Genomic DNA, 21,280 nt, shown 5'->3' with positions numbered 1-21,280 from the left:
CTTGCCAACCAGGGAGCCCTATGCGGACCTGATTCCAGGACCCTGGGATCATGACCTGAGCCAAAGGCAGACAATTAACTGACTAAGCCACTCAGGTGCCCCTATTTTAAATGACTTTAAACATATGAAGTACTGCTCAATTTCACCAAAAATCAAGAAAATGAATATTGATGCAACAATGAGATTGGCAAAAAATAAAATGATTATAATAACTAGTGCAGGGAAATTTGGGGAAACGAGAACACTCATACAATATTGATATGAATATATATTTTTAAAGGCCAATTTGGCAGTAACTATTAAATATAAAATGTGCATAACCTTTGCCTCAGCAGTTTTACTTCTAGAAGTCCTACTTGAAAATAATTCGATATAGATGCATGAACAGGATAAGATTGCTTTATTGTTTATAATAGTAAAAAGAAAAAAAAAAGAGTTTTGTTTTTGAGGGCTGCATCAGAAGCCATAAACAAAAAACTGTTTAATCATGCTATATCCAAACTAAGGATATCGCAGTAAGCAACCATTTATAATAAAACACATATACTAAAATAATTTGTTGGTATGAAAATGTATCTACAAAATATGAAGTAAGATATGTTAGTGAAATATATATAATATACTACTTATGCCCCAAATAAACATATTCACATAAATATGGAAAAAGAATGACCTGATACACAAAAATATGCTGTTATTACTAGCAAAAACAGGAAGGATGGGAATGAAAGACAGTGGGTACTCGTTTTTTTAAAAACAATGCATTCCATGAATTATACTAGTGATGTAGTTAATAATGTAATGTTTTTTGTATTATAAGATTTTGAATTTTCATACTTTTTTCCCCAAAATACTAAAACTCAGTTGAGAGCAGTTACATTTATGGAGGTTTGTTTGGGAGAGATATAATACAACACTTCCTATGGGATATTTTTATTTTAAGTGACATTCAGGGACCACTTGCATTAGCACTACCTGGGAAGATTACTAAAAATTAGTTTCCCCTTCCCATCACACACTTGTGAAAAAAATAATTGGTGGAACTGAGTTTTGCATTGAAGAAGAAAACTCTTAATTGCTATGTACACCAAAATTTGAGAACAACTGATTTAGAGAAGAACACTGCATATCTAGAAGATATTATATTTCTATATTATTGTTCTTGGGATTATGTACTCAGAATCATCAAAGTCTCCCTACAAAAACTGCCTTAGGAAATCTGATCCTTTACTTATTCAAGGAAGCTGGTAAAGATATTTTCCTGTGAATGTATCATTGTAAATATGCATACAAAGTTTTATTTTAGACTAGTATGTTGCCTTCAAAGTTACTAAAAACTACTTAAGTAATTTATTTTTTGCATTGATTTTTATTTATCTTCCAGGAAATACAGAATTAAATGTGTGACAACACTACTAACTGTGCCCTCCCTATTCTATGTTTCATTTATTTCTATTATTTCTCTTTTATATTCTAGTTTTATTTTAATTTGGGGTATTTTTATGTACATATATGAGTATTCATATTTTCACTTTTTAAATTTAACACAGGTTAATAATCTCTAACATTACTCCACTCACATAGTAAACAATAGGTAGATGGATAGACAGGTAGATAGAGGTAGATAGATAGATGATAGATAAAAATGTAGAATAAATATATAGGTCATTTCAAGGTAGACATATTTTTTTGAAAAACAAATTCTGGATGTATATATAAATGATATATTACATTTTAAAATGTACTTCAATTGGTGCATATTTTATCAATTACTATGACATCAAATATATGAGTCATATTGCCAAGGCAATGAAACTGCATTAGAATTCACACCTAAATGATAGAAAAATCAAACAATAAATGAGTTTCAAATTTGCAAAGATGACTTAAAATAATACTATTTTTTAGAATGCTTATTGTAAATTACATGATGTTTTATTTTTTATATAACTTTATTGCAGCAGGTGAGAAAATGTTTTAAATACATCCCTCATTTTTGGTGTTGTTCTCTAAAAGAATACAGACTTTTGTCTCATAAGGTATGTGTTTCAGAAGCTAGTAGACATACAGATATTTCCTGAAATAAATCATTAAGAAGATTATTTTTTTAAGATGTATTTATTTATTTGCGAGAGAGAACACATGATTGAGAGGAGGGACAGAAGGGGAGAAAGAGGGACAAGCAGACTCCTAGCTGAGTGGGGAGACTAACATTGGGCTCCATCCCAGGACCCTGAGATCATGACCTGAGCTGAAATCAAGAGTCAATGCTCAACGAACTGAGCCACCCAGGTACCCCAAGAAGATAATTTTTAAGAATTAAAAATATTTTAAAGTAAAAATATAAAGAAAGTAAAATAAAGCTAATGTAAATTAGAATTATTGAGGTATAGGAACAGGATTTGAGAAACATATTTTTAGAAGACAGAAATGCTAAAAGCCTCAGGAATTTCTTCTCTAAAATTTTGATGCTTGTAAATCGTAAAACACCAGAAATATGTTAATTATACATGTGTAAATTTTCTTGTTAATGCCCTGTAGGAGCTGAATTTATTATGGAATATAATTATGAGTTTATTACAGAATTCAGGGGATCTGTGAACTTGGAGGGGGAAAACTACACTTTTATTTTGTAAATCTCTAGACACTTACTTAATTATGAATGTTGCAGCAAACTATAATAGCACTAGAGAGACACAGTTTTATCAACAGTAGAAATCAAAGCAATTGAAGGTTTTGTTATTAGACATATTTGATATATTAATAGACATTATTTGATGTATTAATACAGGATTTTATGTTTTTTATATTTTGATAATGATGTGTTAGATAATGTTTTTTGAAATCACATATATTTTAGTTTGTACACTTAAAAAAAAAATGCATCAACCTTACCAGACTGCCCAATGAGTCTCTAACAGACCAAAAAGTTAAGAACCATACCAAAGTACTACTTGATAAAATAGTGGAAAATATTACTATAGTATGGTTGAAATTTATTCATAAATCTTCAAGAATGTATATTTTTCTCTGAGTAATTTTTAAAGCAGGTCTAGTCCTCTCCCAAAATAAATCCATGATTATGATAATTGACTATATGATTATTGACTATATTACTTAAACACATTTTTTTGTTAATGTATCTTCTATTTACTTCATATTGTTTTAATGCCTGTTTTTTAATTTGTTTTAATCTGAACAGGATCTGGAATAACTTTGGTTTACATTCCATGATATATTATATAGGTAAATCATGCCATTTCAAATTATTCCTATATAGAGTGCATCAATCATCCTAACACTATATAAAATTTTATTGAAAAATTGCTGATTCTTGTCTCCATGCTATGTGATTTACTTTAACATATTCTACTGTCTGAATGTAAAACATTTATTAACATATTTTTATTTACACTGTTATAAATATATTGTATATTAGCCTTTAGGTTTCAAAACATACACACAAAGGTAGATGATAAATAAATAGGTAAATAAATAAAAATAATAAATATGTAAGTTAATTTGTTTTAAGTCATATTTTCCAATTAATCATGTTCTGATTTTTCCAACATTTGTCAAATGCTAAGAAAATATTTTATGAAATATTCTATTTCATCTATTTTGATATAAAGTTAACATAAAAATATTAGACTAAACCTTTGAATGACCTTGTTTATACACTTTATTAGAACTAGATTTTTTTTAATTCTACAAAGAAAAATGTTCCACTTCACTTCCTGATGTTTCTTAAACACATAAACACACATGAATGCATATAAAAGTTTATAATAGTTGCATTTGTACTGACACAATAACAAAATACTTCTGCAGGCACACATGCACATATTCAAGTTTATACAATTATTGAGATACCTAAATTCATGGCTTCACACATAATTCAGATACATTCATTCTCATGTATGCAAAGTTGTTCAAAACAAGGCCATCGATGGCCCATCACTATTTGTAATGACATGATGGTACGTACTTATTTATCCACCGTGAAGAGAAATCTGAGTCTATTTTATCAGTTCAGAGGATAGTCTCAGAGCACAAGTGTAAATGACTACCCATGTTGTAAATACAGTATATAAATAAAGTATATACGTAAACCAAGCCTCCAAGTGCAAATGGAATAGATGGTTGTCATGACAGAAGTGTTCTGGGAGCTTGTTACCCCACAGTTTTCTGACTGGGCAGCAAGCACCATCTGAAGTCAAAATGAAGAAGGGAGGGAGGGCAAAGGATGATCTCATTAACTGAGTTTAAAGAAGGAAGTTAAACTAAATTTATATGTTAGTTTCCTAAGAGAAGTAAAATTAACACTCAGTTTATTTTAAAACAGTCGCTTGGAGCAACAGGAAAAAAAAATCTACAAAATGGCAATTGGGGAAACACAGAACTTTTCAAAGAAATTCAGAGATATTTTTTCCTGGGGTATTTAGTGCTGGCTGAGGAGAAAGGATGGTAATTTTAAGATTTTTTTCATTCTGATATTTTTTTTTCTTTTTTTGAGCAGTTTTTAAAATTACTGGTAAGTAGACCCGAAGGGAAAGATCAGCTACTTCTTTCCTTTCTTAAAATGCACTCTGCTGTGTTGTTTTATGATCTAAACTATGGATTATTAAAAAGCATATTGTGCCTCACACATGGAAACTGTGTCTCCATGCAGCTTTCACCAATAATAAAGCTCATAGTTTTATCTTCAGCTTCTGACTCTATTGTCCCCACCACTGGTTCAGAATTCAGGAAAGAGACTTGTATTTAACCCAGGCACTAAAATTCTTCCTTAGAACATTCTTAAAGGCTTAGCCACTCTTTCTTGTGGTTATCTTCCTAGGGACAAACTCACTTCTGTACAAAAAGAATTATTCCCTAATACAAATGAACAACTAAATACGGCTGAAAAAAATCATGCAAAGGGACTAACCAGTCTTAATTTAGATTTATTATTATAAATCTCAGACAGACACTACTACCAATAGTACAGCATTTAGTTACAGTTTTGCCACTTCCTGAAATGACAATTTATAACCTTCATTTCTTTAGTGGAAATTTCCATTTTCTCTCTCTCTTCCTTGCTACCGGCAAACAATTTTGGCTTTGGCTTAAACTTCATTGAAAATAAGAGAGGCAAGGCAAATTTCATTTACCCCCAACCAAAATTATGAAGTAATTAATGTATGTAGACACATGGTGCAACTCTCTTCTTCCTATATTACTAGATAAACTGAAATGGCCCCTGCCAAAGCCAACCCCTGCCCCCACACTGAATTTCATATTGTTTCTCTTCAAGGAAGTTTTTTCCAACAGTCATCCCCTTTATCTCTTGCAAGATGAATTGTTTTTCACCCTATATATACATCATTCATTTCAGCACAAATATGCTCCATTTTCTCTCATTATTTATCTACCTGCCCACTTATGAAATATCTTCCTTTAACTCATAACTTAGTCTAGCAACTGATCTGTATCTTTTCCTCTCCTTTCCCACAAGCTTCTTACAAGACTTGTATTTGCTCTTTATACTTCTGTGTATAATCCTTTCCATTCCACTTAAATCAGGGAAACACCAAAAAATGGATCTTACTCAAGCCACTAATTATGACTTTGACAAATCCACTCATCTAGCCTCATCTTATTCACCCTCTAAGCAATGCTGAATGCACATATTAAGGATTTGCCTTTTCAAGGTATTTTATTGCCTTTCTTTACACAATATTTTCTGATCTTTCACGTACCCTAGAAGCCATTCATATACATTTTTTTTTCAAGGCTGTTCCTCCAGTTAGAGACTTTATTTGGGAATTGTGAAGGGCTGTGTACTAGGCTGTCTTCTCTTGTCCATCTGAAATGTCTCCACTGATTATTTATTCTAGCCTTTGTCTTTAAATTCAACAATTCAATGCTGAACCCTTCTACCTTATATCTCCAGATCTGGTTTCAGTACTATATCCTGAATAATTTCCAGAATTAATATGTTAAAATGTAAAATCTTAATTAATTCCCTTTGAGCATTTAGCATTGGGGTGTGAGTCTTCTCTGTTCTCATATCAACGGGAGATATTACCATCTTGTCTATTCAATTCTAGCCTAATTTTCTTTATTTTCTGTAAACCTAATATCCAAGTCTAAATCTAAAAATCCTAATTCTACATTGAAAATATTAAATCAATAGTTTTTTTTTTTAATTCACTAGTACAAACATAGTCAAAATCACCACACAGTCATTTCATCCAGCATGGGACTGACAATCAGCAACATTATCCACATTCTTCTTTTATGATTGCCTCCCAATATATAAGCTGAAATTATTGTTTTTTGTTCTACCCAGCTACGTAAAGACAATCTGCTAAGAGGGTTATATTAAGCCATAAAAAAATAGTAATAAATAATGAAATGTAGAATAAGTATAAACCATCTAATAATAATACCAGAAATAAAATAAGTAAACAAAAATGCCTTGCTGATTAGATAAGAAAAATAACAAAACAAAAACTCAACTCTTGGGTCCCAGAGAAAAATACTAAATGACACAAATAATGTGTTTTAAAACAGAAGAAAGTAAACTGAAAAACAATATATAAGAACTAATAAGATACTTTAAAACATTAATCAACATAAATCCATACCCTTAAATACATATTTAAAAATACGAAGATAATGAAAAAATTGATCAAGCATATCTTACGGCAATGTTTTTTAACTCTGTAGGAACTAGGTGAATATAATATCCTATGAAGAGATAATTTACCAAAGTACTTTCCAAAACAAAGAAACTGATTGTCATTACTGAATTAGAGATTTTGTAATAAGCTAATATACCTAATGAATACCTGTGGATAAGAAATATTTCATAAATACATTATATAAAATGTTTAGAGAAGAAAGTCAATATGTAATATTTAAGTGATTTCAGAGCATAGTGAAAGAATATTACCATAATTCCTGTAAGCTACCCAATATTGATAGTAAACATGAAAAAAAAGCAGTAAAATAAAAATTAGGGGTTAATAATACTTAGAAAAATATCACTTATGAATATCTTAAAATAGTGCATTTGGAACTAAGAAAAGTAGTTTAAAATTCATACGCAAATATAAATAAGCTGACGCAGAAATATTCTGAAAAGAAGAATAATGAAAGAGGTGAATAGAACTTCGGGGTATTTGTAAGCTATGACAAGAAACTCAGTGTCATAACAAGGGTAAGACAAACAAATTAAGACTAAAAAACAAAAAGACAAGGACTAGGCTCAATATAAAAGATGATTACAGCATAAAAATAATAGTAGATGTCAGTAGAAAGAGAGATAAAGTCGGATTCATCAACTCTTAGCAAACTAGAAGGAAAACAGTATTAATTCAATAATTAATAGCTTTCAAAAAGTCAAAGTTTATACCTAATGATCAAATACTGGTAGATTTACCTCTGAAACAGAGATTGAACCAAGGAGACCTCTACAGTCATTTCTATTCAACAATGTAGTAAGACATGAAAAAACAATTAAATGTATAAAGAACAAGGAAAAACAAAGAAACTAAGAAATAAACATTATTCTCATATTACAGAATTGTGCACTTTGAAAATCTAGAAGAATGGGTTGAAAATCAATACTTTGAATAAGTAAATTTAGCAATAATGAGTGAAATTTAGAGTTAAACGTTATCTATTTTAATTCTCCATATTAGCAACAAATAGTTAGAAAATAAAATTTAAAAATTGATGAATTATATATTACATATAAGAATAATTCTAAATAAAGATATGCAAACCTACCCAATACTATATTAGTGAGAAAATTTTTCATAAAAATTAAATAAAAATAGTAGGCTACATAAAATTCATGAATAGAATGCTAGGTTAATTTAAAAATCACATTACCAACTATCAATACTTATTAACATGTATCAAGAATCAATATATATTGGTGCAAAGATAGCCAAATCAACCCATGAGAATGCTGAGTACAGGAAAAGGTTTAACTGTATTGGACACAGTGTACAACGAAGTTGGTATTCTAATGCTGTGGAAGGGAAGACGGTATTTTAAATAAATGGTGCTAGGTCAATATATACATATATGTATGGGAAGGGAGCAAAGAGAAGAGAGGAGAGAATGAGAGTTGAAGGAAGGGAGGGAAGAAAAAAGAAGGAAAAGGAAGGGTAGGAAAGAGAAAGGAAAGGCAGGGCAGGGAAGGAAAGGGAAAACCTTTACTGTATACCATATGGAAATATCATTCCATTTAGATTGTAGATCTAAATGTAAAAGCAAAACAATAAATTTCTAGAATACAGGAGATAAAAATTCATTCATGATATATACTTTATGAGAACAAGTAAATATTTCCTAATCAAAAAAACCAATGTCACTAAACTTATGGGACAGTAATGATAATAAATTAAAGTTCTAACATTATTCACAAAATATTAAAACATTCTTAAGACAGTGATAAGCCATGTCAGAGTAGGAGATATCTGCATACTTTCAGCAACAACAAAAAACTCATATTAAGTCTATGTAAAGACATGTCATTAAAAAAAATTAGAAAAATGGGTGTTTGAACAGGTACTTCATAAGTGAGGATACCCAAATGATTAATGAACATGTAAAAGATATTCAATCTCATTATTCTTTGAGAGATTTGCCAAATAAAATCACTGACATTATCCTATTACATAAACCTAAATGGCTTAAATTAAAGACTGATAATCTTAATGCTTCTGAGAACATGGGGAAAGTATTTGGTAGTATCTACTATTAGTAAATGTATACCAAAGTTATGCTCCCAGCATTCTACCCTGATGAATGCTGAAGAGAAATTTATACACATCAGAATGTGCAAACATGTACAAATGAACAAAAAGGCTACCACAAGACACATTAATAGATTATTCATATTAATTAACAACTTGAAAATAATCCAAGTGCCTGTCAGAAGTAGAATGGCTAAATATACAGTAATGTACAAACAAAGGAATAGTACACATCATAGATAATTCTTATAACACTGAGTGAAACAGTCAGTGTAAAATAAGTATATTATATATTTTTATTTATAGCAAGTACTAATCAAGGAAATTTGGTTTACAGTGTTAGAAGTCACAATAATGTTTACCTCTGTGGAAAAGGAGGGTCAATGAGTAGAACGTCATAAGGAAACATTCTGGAATGCTGGTTTATAGTTTGCATGGCAGATGGAAACATGAGTGAGTAAACTATGTAAAAAATTTACAGAATTGTGCTCTTAAAATTTGTGGGTTTTTTTGTATTCATTTTTTAATGGAATACTTTTATTTTTAAAATGTTTATTGAAATGTAATTGACATAAAGCATTATATTGGTTTTAGGTGTACAAAATAATGATTTGATATTTGTATATATTACTAAATGATCACCACAGTAAGTCCAGTCAATATCCAACAACATACGTAGTAACACATTTTGTTTCTTGTAATGAGGACTTAAAATCTACTCTCTTAGCAACTTTCAAATATGCAATACAATATTAATAACTACAGTCACCATTCTGTGTATTACATACCCATGAATTATTTATAACTGAAAGTTTGTTTCTTTTGTCCTCCCTCAACCATTTCACCAAACCTCTACTGCCCCACCTCAGGCAACAACCACTCTGTTCTCTTTTTCTGTTGTTGTTTTTTAATTCCACAAATAAGTGAGATCATATGGTATATGTCTTTATCTTACTTATTTTACTAACCATAATACCGTCAAGTTCTATCCATGTTATTTCAAATGGCAAGACTGAATTCTTTTTCAAGATTGAATAGTATTTCTGTGTGTGTGTGTGTGTGCGTGTGTGTGTGTGTGTGTGTGTGTGTGCTTGTTTGTATGTATATCTCACATCTTCTTTATCCATTAATCCATTGCTGGGGACTTAAGTTGTTTTGATACCTTTATATATTTCTTTTTTATTTATGTTTTTAAAGATTTATTTATTTATTTGAGAGAAAGAGAGAGGGAGCATGGACGGGAGGAGCAGACAGTGAGGGAGAGAGAATCTCACGCAGACTGCACCAAGCATGGAGCCTGACAAGGGGCTCTATCTCACTACCAGAGATCACAACCTGAGCCAAAACCAGAAGTCAGATCCTTAATCAATTGAGCCACCCAGGAGCCCCATAACTTTATATTTTTAAAATAAAGTTTATTTTTAAAAAATTGAACCTATCTTTCAAATTATATACTAAACTAGTTTTGGAAAGGGTATATATATATATATGGAAAGGATATATACAAAATATCATTATGGATGGACCTTATAAATATGATACAATACTCAGGAGTCATAACTGAAAGAAACTGCAAATGGTTAACTACAGAGTGAATAACTGGGTAAATGTGATGGAGGTGTGGAAGGGACACGTACTCTCCACTCTATCCGCTTTGATAGAAATATGTGGATATCCACAAATTTCTTTTGAAATAAGTATCATGACTTTGCGCTGAAGACTATTACTACTAGAATTACTACTAACAATAATTTAAAATATTGATTATTCTATAATTCCCAATAAAACTGTGTAAGTTCTACAAAATAAGACAACAAAGTAAAAAACCTTGAATATCACTAGAATAATAATACCATCATGTCTTTGTTTCAAATAATTTTTTGCAAAATGTGTTTGAGCATGTAAGGTGTATCTATTAACATTTCATAAAAATATCACCCGGCAGAATACACGTTTTGGTAATACTAATTAAACTTAACAATCTTAGTTGAAATAATCTAGCAATATCAAGGAATATGGAAACATAATTTTTCACAGGAAGAACAATAAGATGAATAAAGTGTCAGAGACAGAGGCAAATAAAAACATAGTTTTACTCACTCAGAAGACATTTTGTTAGTTTTATGTTTTGCTCTTTGCACGTGGAGTGAATGCTCTTTTTTGTCATACTAATCATTTACGGTTGTCAACGTTATTTATATTTGTGATGGGTAAAGCATAACATTACTATATGACAATACAAGAGCATATCGATCTCACAATAGCCGTGATCGTGTGACCACCCAGTGGTGTGGTAGAGGGATAAAAATGTAAATAAAGGGAAGAAAAACTATAGTCTTTTTATTATTGTCATTTAAGAGTTTTTTCATTTCTTTTAAATTTAATTTTAATTTTTAATAGGCCATGCCATAAATTAAAACTTTTTATTGACTTAGAGTTCATGAATATTATTAACACTTGCATAGAATCAGGTAATTATCACCACAATCATGTTTCAGAACAGTTCTATTACCTTAAAAACATCTCCCTTGTTTTATCCCTTTGTAATCACATCCTTCCCCACGACACACACAAATGCGCAGTTAACCCATGTCATGCACTCGTAAGTTCTCTGACACTGTAATTGTGTCTTTTAGAAAATGTACTATAAATGGATCACACAGTGGTGATTATCATTATGCTGATGAAAGAATCTTTTCAGATGGCAGGTAATTGTTAGAAACTGTATTTTTCATCAGTATAATGCATCTAAGATACATCCAAATTGTCGGATGTATCAAACCTTGACAATTTTATTATTATTGAATTGTATTACATTGTATGAATACAACTGCTCTAAACACTCATGCACAAGTTTTTGTGTGAACATGGTTTTTATTTCTAAATATTGCTTTTTCATATGGTGAGTTTATGTGCAATTATATAGGAAACTTCCAAACTGTTTTCTGGAGCGGCTATATCATTTTGCACAGTCATCAAGAATGTATAGAAGTGCAAGTTGTTCCACAAACTTGTTAGCACTTGATACTGTCAGTATTTTGTTTTTAACCACTTTAAAAAGGGTATTCTACCGCATAGGGATTTTATTTTATTTTATTTATTTATTTATTTATTTTAAAGATTTTATTTATTTATTTGACAGAGAGACAGCCAGCGAGAGAGGGAACACAAGCAGGGGGAGTGGGAGAGGAAGAAGCAGGCTCCCAGTGTCGGAGCCCGATGTGGGGCTCGATCCCAGAACGCCGGGATCACGCCCTGAGCTGAAGGCAGACGCTAACGACTGAGCCACCCAGGCGCCCCCGCATAGGGATTTTAATTCACACTTCCCTAGTAGCTAACTATGTTGAACGTCTTTCCATATGCTTATTTGCCATCTTTATAACCTCCATGGTAAAATATCAATTGGGATATTTTGCCCATTTTTAGATCACTTGTTTTCTCATTATTTTATTTAGTTATTTATATAAGTACATATATGTGTATATTATATGTATAATTTATAAATTGTTACAGTAACTTTGCTGATACATGATTTACATTAACTTTCAAAGAAGCAAAAAAAAAAATATCAACAGCAATGAATTCAGTTTATCTTTTTTTCCCTTCTTTTATGAATCATGTGTTTTATAAGAACACTTTGATTGAGTCCAGGTCACTAAGATTTTCTTCTAGGTGTTTTATATGTTTATGTATTGCACTGATATCTACATTCTAATCATAGTTACTATTTTTGCATAAAGTATGAGGCTTAGGTTGAGTTAATATGTCTGTACAGTTTTGTCTGTTTTTTGGTACATGAATGCCCAATTATTTCAGTGACAGTTGTTAAAAAGACTATATTTCCCACTGAAAATACTTTGCAGTATTGTTGACAATCAATTGACCATGCTTGCATTCGTCTATTTCCGGTTTCCTGATCCTGCTTCATTTATCTACTCACTTATCCCTTTATCAATATTGCATTGTCTTAATTACTATGGCACCATAACAAGTTTTAATATTGAATACAGTGAATCTTCCTATTTTATACTTCTTTATCAAAATTGTTTTAGCTATTCTAGTTTCTTTGTTCTCCTTATGCAATTTAGAACTGTGCATAACTTTAGAAAGTTAGGATCAAATCTGGAATAAATAAATCTGCACATGATTTATTAGATTGATACCTAAGCATTTCTGAGCGAGTGTAATTTTTAAAAATTTTACTTCCCAATCATCAATTACCACTATGAAGAAATATGATTGAATTTTTCATGTTGACCTTATATCCTACTAGCTTGCAAAACTCATTTTTTTGGTTTTAAATGGTGTTTGTTTGTTTTGTAGATACCTTGGAATTTTCTAAGTAGGCAAATATACCATCTGTGAATAAGGTAAGGTGTTTTTTTTTTCCCCTACATTGTTTTTCTATTTTTACAGAATTGATTTTTTTTTACTCTTATACATATTTTTTCCTTCCATCTGCTTGCTTCGGGTTTATTTTTCTCTGCTTTTTCTTCTTTCCAAAGGTAGAAGCTTCAATTGCTGATTTGAACCCTTTATTCTTTTTCTAATGTAAACATTTACTGCCATAAATTTACCTCTAACGGTGTTCTAGGTAAATTCCTCAAATTTTGATATATTGTATTTTCATTTAGATTAAAATGTCTTTCTTATTTCCATTGGAACATTCCCTTTGACTCATGAATTACACAGAACTGTCTGTCATCTAATATTGAAATGTTTGGAGATTTTTCTATGAGTTTTCTGTTACTTATCATTTAATTCTTTTATTATTTATTTATTTTTTAAAACAGCTTTTTTTTTTTTTTTAAAGATTTTATTTATTTATTCGACAGCGACAGCCAGTGAGAGAAGGAACACAAGCAGGGGGAGTGGGAGAGGAAGAAGCAGGCTCCCAGCCGAGGAGCCTGATGTGGGGCTCGATCCCATAACGCCGGGATCACGCCCTGAGCTGAAGGCAGACACTTAACCGCTGTGCCACCCAGGCGCCCCTAATTCTTTTATTATTTGAGAACATACTTTGCATGATTTCAAAATATTTAGATTTTTTGACCCATGACATGATATCTCCTGGTGAACATTTCATGTATACTTGAAAACAATGTATATTCTTTGGTTGTTGGTGGGTATGTTATAAACAGCAATTAGATCCAGTTGGTTGATGACGTTGTTCAGTTGTATATCTTTGCTCATTTTCTGTGTACTAGTTACCTTGGTTACTGAAAGAGGAGTGTTGAAATCTCTTGTATATTTGTGTATTTGTCTATTCCCATTTTCAGTTATTAGAGAATTCCTTCTTCAATTCTAATCTTTTCAAATTTCTCACATAGTCCCCTAAAATTATTTATCTTTGTTTTCTAGCATGTAGTCCCTGACACATATTCATCATTTATTTGAAATTTGTTGTATTTTCATAGTTTTTGACAAAAGGGTGTCCACAACCTTACACTGAGCATAATCTAGAATATTTGTTTTGTAAATCCATTTAAATAATTTGAATAAATACTAATATGAATTGAAAGGAGAGCATTTAATAAATTGTGATCAACATTTTATGAGTTTGTAAACTGTCATAGTTTATTTTCAAGATACTGCTTTGTGCTATTTTCATGTACCTACATGGACTTGATATGACAGCATTGAGAAGCTTATAGCCCTAAATGAAGCAACATGAAGACAAAATATAGCATATCTTATGGGAATAAACCAGTCTGTTTGCTATAGGACATATGGAAAATAATTCTTTCCATTTGGAGTGTACATAAAAAATAATAAAATAAAAAGTTTGTGTTTCTACAGAGCTATACAGAACTATGTTTAAAAATACAAAAGTATTCGAAGTCAAATCCCCAGGGATACATTTTTGCTGAACAATAATGATTTTCCAGACAAATATTACTAGAATTTATTTTAGCTGTAATTATAACAAATAAATTAATGTTTTCATATATCAATGAGGTTTATTCCATTATTTTCTTAATCATGAAGAACTATCAAACATTTCAAGTTCAAGAGATTTTATGGGTAAATGTATAGATATGTCTTAACTGATGGGAATTTATTATGAGATATTAGATACACAGTATGTATGCTCCCTTTGAAATTCTGTATGACTATTTATCAAAATAAATATAAGAAATTTGCTTTACTTCTTAGGATAAAACATTTTAATCTGGAAAAATAATATTTTATTTATTTTTATGAAATAATAAAATTGCTATCAGGTATAGAGTAGTGATAAAAATCTCCTCTGTATTTAAGAAAATAACAAAAATAAATTATAAATATGGATATATTATAATTAAAGTTAGATGATAGTAAATTGAAAACATTTAAATGGTTTTTATTGCCCAAAATCTACAGTATTAGATTGCTATTAAAATGCAGATATGAAATATTTGTTCGAATAGGTTATATTACCTGTGATCCATTCTCAGTTGTTAGTTGCAACATAAAAGGTTTGCAAGAAAAGTAATATGCCTCTGTATGCCTCAAGATCAGTAACAATATTTACTGAAACAAAATAATGAAAGATAATACCCAAAACTAACACAGATTTTTTTTTACATGGTATATAAAGAACATTTTGTATTGAAATAGGGATTATTATTCTAACAGCTATACTGTGACATTTTGCGTGAACATTTAAATTCTGAAATCATAGTGCACAAATTATTATTAGGAACCTTGTTTCTCTTCCAAGAAAAAGAGTATGATTATATCCATTGGTGTGCAATTTTGTTACATGTAATAAATGGCATTGGAGGAATGCAAAGAGCTATCAATCCATTTGCCCTCATTAATATAGTAAGAAATATAAGGAGCTTTTACATTTTTTCAAGTCCTATATTTAATATTTATGGGACTCTTGTCTTAAGGAAGATACTTCTTAAGTTAAAATATATGTACTATATACATGTACTCATATACATGTACTATATAATAACATGCCATTTTTTTTTTAAGATCTTATTTATTTATTTGACAGAGAGAGAGACAGCCAGCAAGAGAGGGAACACAAGCAGGGGGAGTGGGAGAGAAAGAAGCAGGCTCCCAGCAGAGCAGGGAGCCCGATGTGGGGCTCAATCCCAGGACCCTGGGATCACACCCTGAGACGAAGGCAGACACTTAACGACTGAGCCACCCAGTCATCCCAACATGCCATTTTGTAAAGGTAAGCTTATGCAAATTCTTAGTTTCTCACACTGCTTTTTAAACCTAACTTTGATGTTATTTTTAAGACATTTCAGGATCTCCATCTGTTAAAGCCTTATTTTTTAAATAATTTGTAGATTCTCCTATCAGAGTGGCATGTAGGGACTTCTAGTTAGATGAAGACAATGGGAATAAAGTTCAAATCTTCCAATACTTCTTCCCCCCAAAATATAGGATAATAACAAAAAATATCTAGATGGAAATTACGGTTTCAGTATAAATCAAAGACAGAGAATGCCTAAAATTCAGAATGAACTCTTATTAAGAAGCAAACCTCTAATCCCAGGAAACACCCACTCAGGTACCCATCCTGTCACAAAGTTTCATGGAAGCAGACACAAGATGATAAAAATTGTGGGATATCACAACAAGCTCAAGACTGATCTCAAACCACTGTCAGTAAGAACAAGTCGACCCTAAAGCTGAAACATACTTTAAAAAAATGCCTTGTAGATCAGAAGATAGAATACAGTTTTTCTGATAACTCTGATCTCAAGTTCATAGACAAATGTACTGAGGCATAGATGAGCTGCATTTCTTTTTCTGAAATTTTTATTAAGTAATCACTATGTGCCAGATAAAAGTAGGGAGTAGAAGAAAGTAAGAGATGAAATAAAATATGAAAAAGAAATGTTTCCTTCTATGGGAGAAAATTAAATATAATGACAAGCAGATAATACACAGTTAATGAAGAAATTCATATAGTATGGCATGGGTACTCCAGATATAAACTTGATAAGCAATAAGTGATTCATCTTATTCTCTACTCTGAAGCAGAAGATGGATGTAATTAATATTATTTAGCTCTCATTTTAAAATGGGTATAAATGAATTTGTATCCTACAGTTAATCTTCCTTAAACACAATTATTCAAATTTTCTAATTAATATTTCTGTGATTAGAAATATTTTGTTAGTGTACACTTTTTATGTACTGTTGACAATTTTAATTTGTTTTTAGTCATGGATAATTTAATTGCTATCTCCTGCTGACATCATTAATGAAATAGATCATGCTGGTTAAATCCTCCCTTAATTCAAGAAATTGAAACAGTCACCTAAAAAATAGAAGTTTTCAATAGAAAAATGCATTAGTAATTCCCAGTGGATTCACATGAATGAATATAACAGGCATGTGGGACATAAAATTAAAATATCTATTTAGCTATGTGGAAGTAATAAATTAACAAGAACAAATTGCTCAAATTTGCACATTTTTACATAAATTGATATTGCACGTATTGCAGAAGTAACTTCTAAAGCACAGACATTCCAAGAACCAGCATAAGTGAAACAATTTGTGAAAGCAAATGGAGTTATGTCCTATTTTATGTTGGATAAAAAACTGCCTACATGATTTTCTTTGAGTTTTAAAGTAGACGACACAACACCCTTCTGTTCCCTTGGTACCTTGAACTTTCCTAACAGTGATAATATAAATGGAACAAAAACACATTAAAGTTTTCTCTAGTCCTTAGTACCTCGATTAACTTGAATTTCACAAATTGATTTAAAAAGTTGAAGAAAAATACACAAAAACCTTAAGTGCCAGCTTTGTGATGGTAGCAGGTGTTGGAGAAATACTGCTGTACTGGGAGGGGAAGTTTAAAATCTTTTGTCTCATTTCTATTCCCCGATGGGAGGGCTAGGTATTATCTTCACCAGTGTCTCAATTATTCCTCCATGTTAAAAGCTATCCTAAACATAGAGTTGGTAGGAACATAGAATGAAATAAGTAGCAGGAGAATATGTTAGAACATAGACTCTTACAAGTCAGTCTTTCTTGGGATGCCTGAGTGGCTCAGTTGGTTAAGAGTCTGCATTTCACTCAGGTCATGATCCCAGGATCCTGGGATCAACCTACGTTGGGCTCTCTGCTCAACGGGAGCCTGCTTCTCCCTCTCCCTGCTGCTCACTCTGCTTGTACTCTCTCTCTCTCTCTGTCAAATAAATTAATAAAATCTTAAAAAAAAAAAAAGTTCTTTCTTTCCCTTAGAACATTTCTATAATTAAGTTAAATTAAAGAACGTTTCATGGAGATTCTCACTGTTATTATATAAACTTGGAAATTCCTTTCACAATAAAATGTGTTTATTACCTCATTGCTATATTAATTTCAGCTTCATATTTCCTTTCTGCTGTATTTTACAAACATAATCTAAATGTTCATATTGATTCAATTATATTTACCAGGAATTTATTTAGAGGAGAAAATCTTTGAGTCACAGAAATTTCATAGAATTTTAGGAATAGAGAAGAAAGTCAAAGGAGAAATAATGTTTTTATTGCTAAATCTCACACAAGTAACTGTTTACTTCTTTTTTTCAAAACCTTGAAGGGATGCTAAGTAAGTTACAATGTGGAAAGTCAATTTGTCTGACTCATTGTACACTATCAATGGAAAGAAATGCTTTTCTGAGTATGAAAAAGAGTGTCAAAAATGGAAAAGATTAGTGTTCATTTACCTAAGGTAGATGTATAATAAATTAGGCCCCCATGTCTTAGCAAATATAAAGTAAATTTATCTCCTCACTTGCAATGTTCAATTTATCTCTGGATTTATTTATTGTACTTTGGAAGTATTATATATTCTTCTGTCTTTATACATTTATGATTTATGATTTAACATTTTTAACAATTCCATGATTCAGAAAATATTATTCCATTTTACTGTTGAGAAAACCAAGCAAAGAAAAACAAGTTGTTTGGTCAATTTTTCATATACAGCCAACATTCTACCAACAAAATCTGACTTCAGAGCCAGTACTCTTTACCACTCACCTAGATCATTGATCATTTTTACTGATTTTTTTTTATATAAAGAAATAATAGGGGCACCTGGGTGGCTCAGTTGGTTCAGAGTCTGACTCTTCATCTCAGCTCAGGTCTTGATCTCAGGGTGGTGAGTTCAAGCCCCACTTTAATAAGGTAAAAAAAAATATATATATATGGCATACTATGTAAAAGGAATCAATAAATAATATGGCATATATAAAGTTAAAATACAGTATGTGTTTAATAATATACAATGAATTCTGATAGTAATTTAGATTCTATTTACAGACTATTGTAAGAATAATGTATAAAATGTGTATTGGAATCTTTGCTAGCTTAGTTGGGTTATTTTTCAGTGAACTTTCCTCTGGGCCAACAACAGTTTTACATATTATAAAAGTAAGAGGTAAACATATTAATAACAAAATTATTATTGATTGTATAGATATAATGAACTAAAGTTTTTAAGTGGCACTCTTTTTCAGAAAGGCCTTCCATTAATTTTCAACATCTATTAGATCAATATAGAATCTGAATAAGTTATAAACTATCATTACACATTTTTTTAAAGATTTTTATTTATTTATTTGACATAGACAGTGAGAGAGGGAACACAAGCAAGGGGAGTGTGAGAGGAAGAAGCAGGCCTCCTGCCGAGCAGGAAGCCCGATGCGGGGCTTGATCCCAGGACCCTGGGATCATGACCTGAGTAAAGCAGACGCTTAATGGCCGAGCCACCCAGGCGCCCCTATCATTACACATTTTAAATTGCTTTTTGCTTCTATCTTTATGTCTATATGCTTCTATCTCTATGTCTATAAAAAAAAAAGTGTGATAACATCTATACAAAGTGCTAAACATTAATTTTGAACAAATAAAAAATTCACAAAATCTTGACTATTGCTTTTAATACTACATGACGGCCACCTTATACATGCTGGGGTCATTATTCTATACCACAGTTCTCAATACTGGCAGTATTTTGCTACATTGTCTTTGCCAATAAACAAGATATCATTTTATTTCCTATGGGCCAGCAGGAAACTATCACACCCAACAAAGCCTGAGCCACAAAGGACTCTCTAGAACCATTCAGCTAATGGAAAATGTTTTGTTAGCTGCCTCGTTAATCAACACTCACCTCATCTTTAACTGAACTATTTCCTGAGAGGTATGTGAGATGACGTCACTGAGAAAAGGTGCAGCGTAATCAGGTGAGGATCACAGGACACTGAGCGGGAAAATAGAAATAACTGTATTTTATAATTTAAAGAAAATGTTAGAATTTTATATAAACTTCTTTTTTTTTCCAAGTAAGATTATTTTTAGTTTCTTGCAAATCGGTACAAGATTTTTGGAGAGCATTTTGATAGTATCAGTCACTTTCATATAGTACAGACTATTTGACTCAGTAATTCCATTCCTAGGGATTTTTCATGCAAGTATACTTCCACAAGTGCACACAAATTATATTTATAATGAAGCTTATTGCAACATAATTTGTTATAGCAAAAACTGAAAATAGCCCATCAATATGTGACTGATTAAATACACCATTATAGTTTATCTACACAATGGAATGTAAAGCAGCTATTATTTTTTTAAATTTTTTATTATGTTATTCACCATACAGTACATCATTAGTTTTTGATGTAGCGTTCCATGATTCACTGTTTGCGTATAACACCCAGTGCTCCATGCAATACGTGCCCTCCTTAATACCCATCACCAGCCTATCCCAATTCCCCACCCCTTCCCCTCTGAAACCCTCAGTTTGTTTCCAAGAGTCCATTGTCTCTCGTGGTTCATTCCCCCTTCTGTTTACCCCCCCTTCATTCTTCCCTTCCTTCTCCTCCCGATCTCCCTGCTATTTCTTATGTTCCACAAATGAGTGAAACCATATGATAATTGTCTTTCTCTGCTTGACTTATTTCACTTAGCATAATCTCCTACTTCTTTTACTGATTAAAATATAACATTATAACTTTTCAGTGCCATTAACAACTCGATATTTAATATTACTATAATTTAGTTAACCAGTCTCCCCCTTCCAAGTGAGGGATAGAAATATATTTAAGGGTTTTGATACATATATTGCCAAAGGAACAATTACACTGTGTAAAAAAAAAAATAAGTGGGTGTTATACGCTACTAATGAATCATGGAACTTTACATCTAAAACCAGGGATGTACTGTATGGTGACTAACATAATATAATAAAAAATATTATTATAAAAAAATAAAAATAAAAAATAAGTAATTAAAAATATTTTCATGACTGAATTCTCACTTAAAAATTAGTATTTTAACTATCATTAAAATAATAATAATAATAATACTCTCTCATGATGTTGGGCAGTGGGCAACCGGTTGCAGCTCCAAGTCAGCCACAGGGTAATAATGACGATAAACAACCTGTACAGTTAAGCCAGACTGTCCCCATATGGCCATTCTATTTTTCACTTCAGTACAATAGTCAATAAATTTATGAGATACTCAGAACTTTATTATGAAATAGGCTTTGTGCTAGATGAT

Source organism: Ursus maritimus, unplaced genomic scaffold (assembly GCF_017311325.1).
Source record: "Ursus maritimus isolate PB19 unplaced genomic scaffold, ASM1731132v1 scaffold_10, whole genome shotgun sequence".
Lineage (NCBI taxonomy): Eukaryota > Metazoa > Chordata > Mammalia > Carnivora > Ursidae > Ursus > Ursus maritimus.
This window is presented reverse-complemented; position numbering follows the sequence as displayed.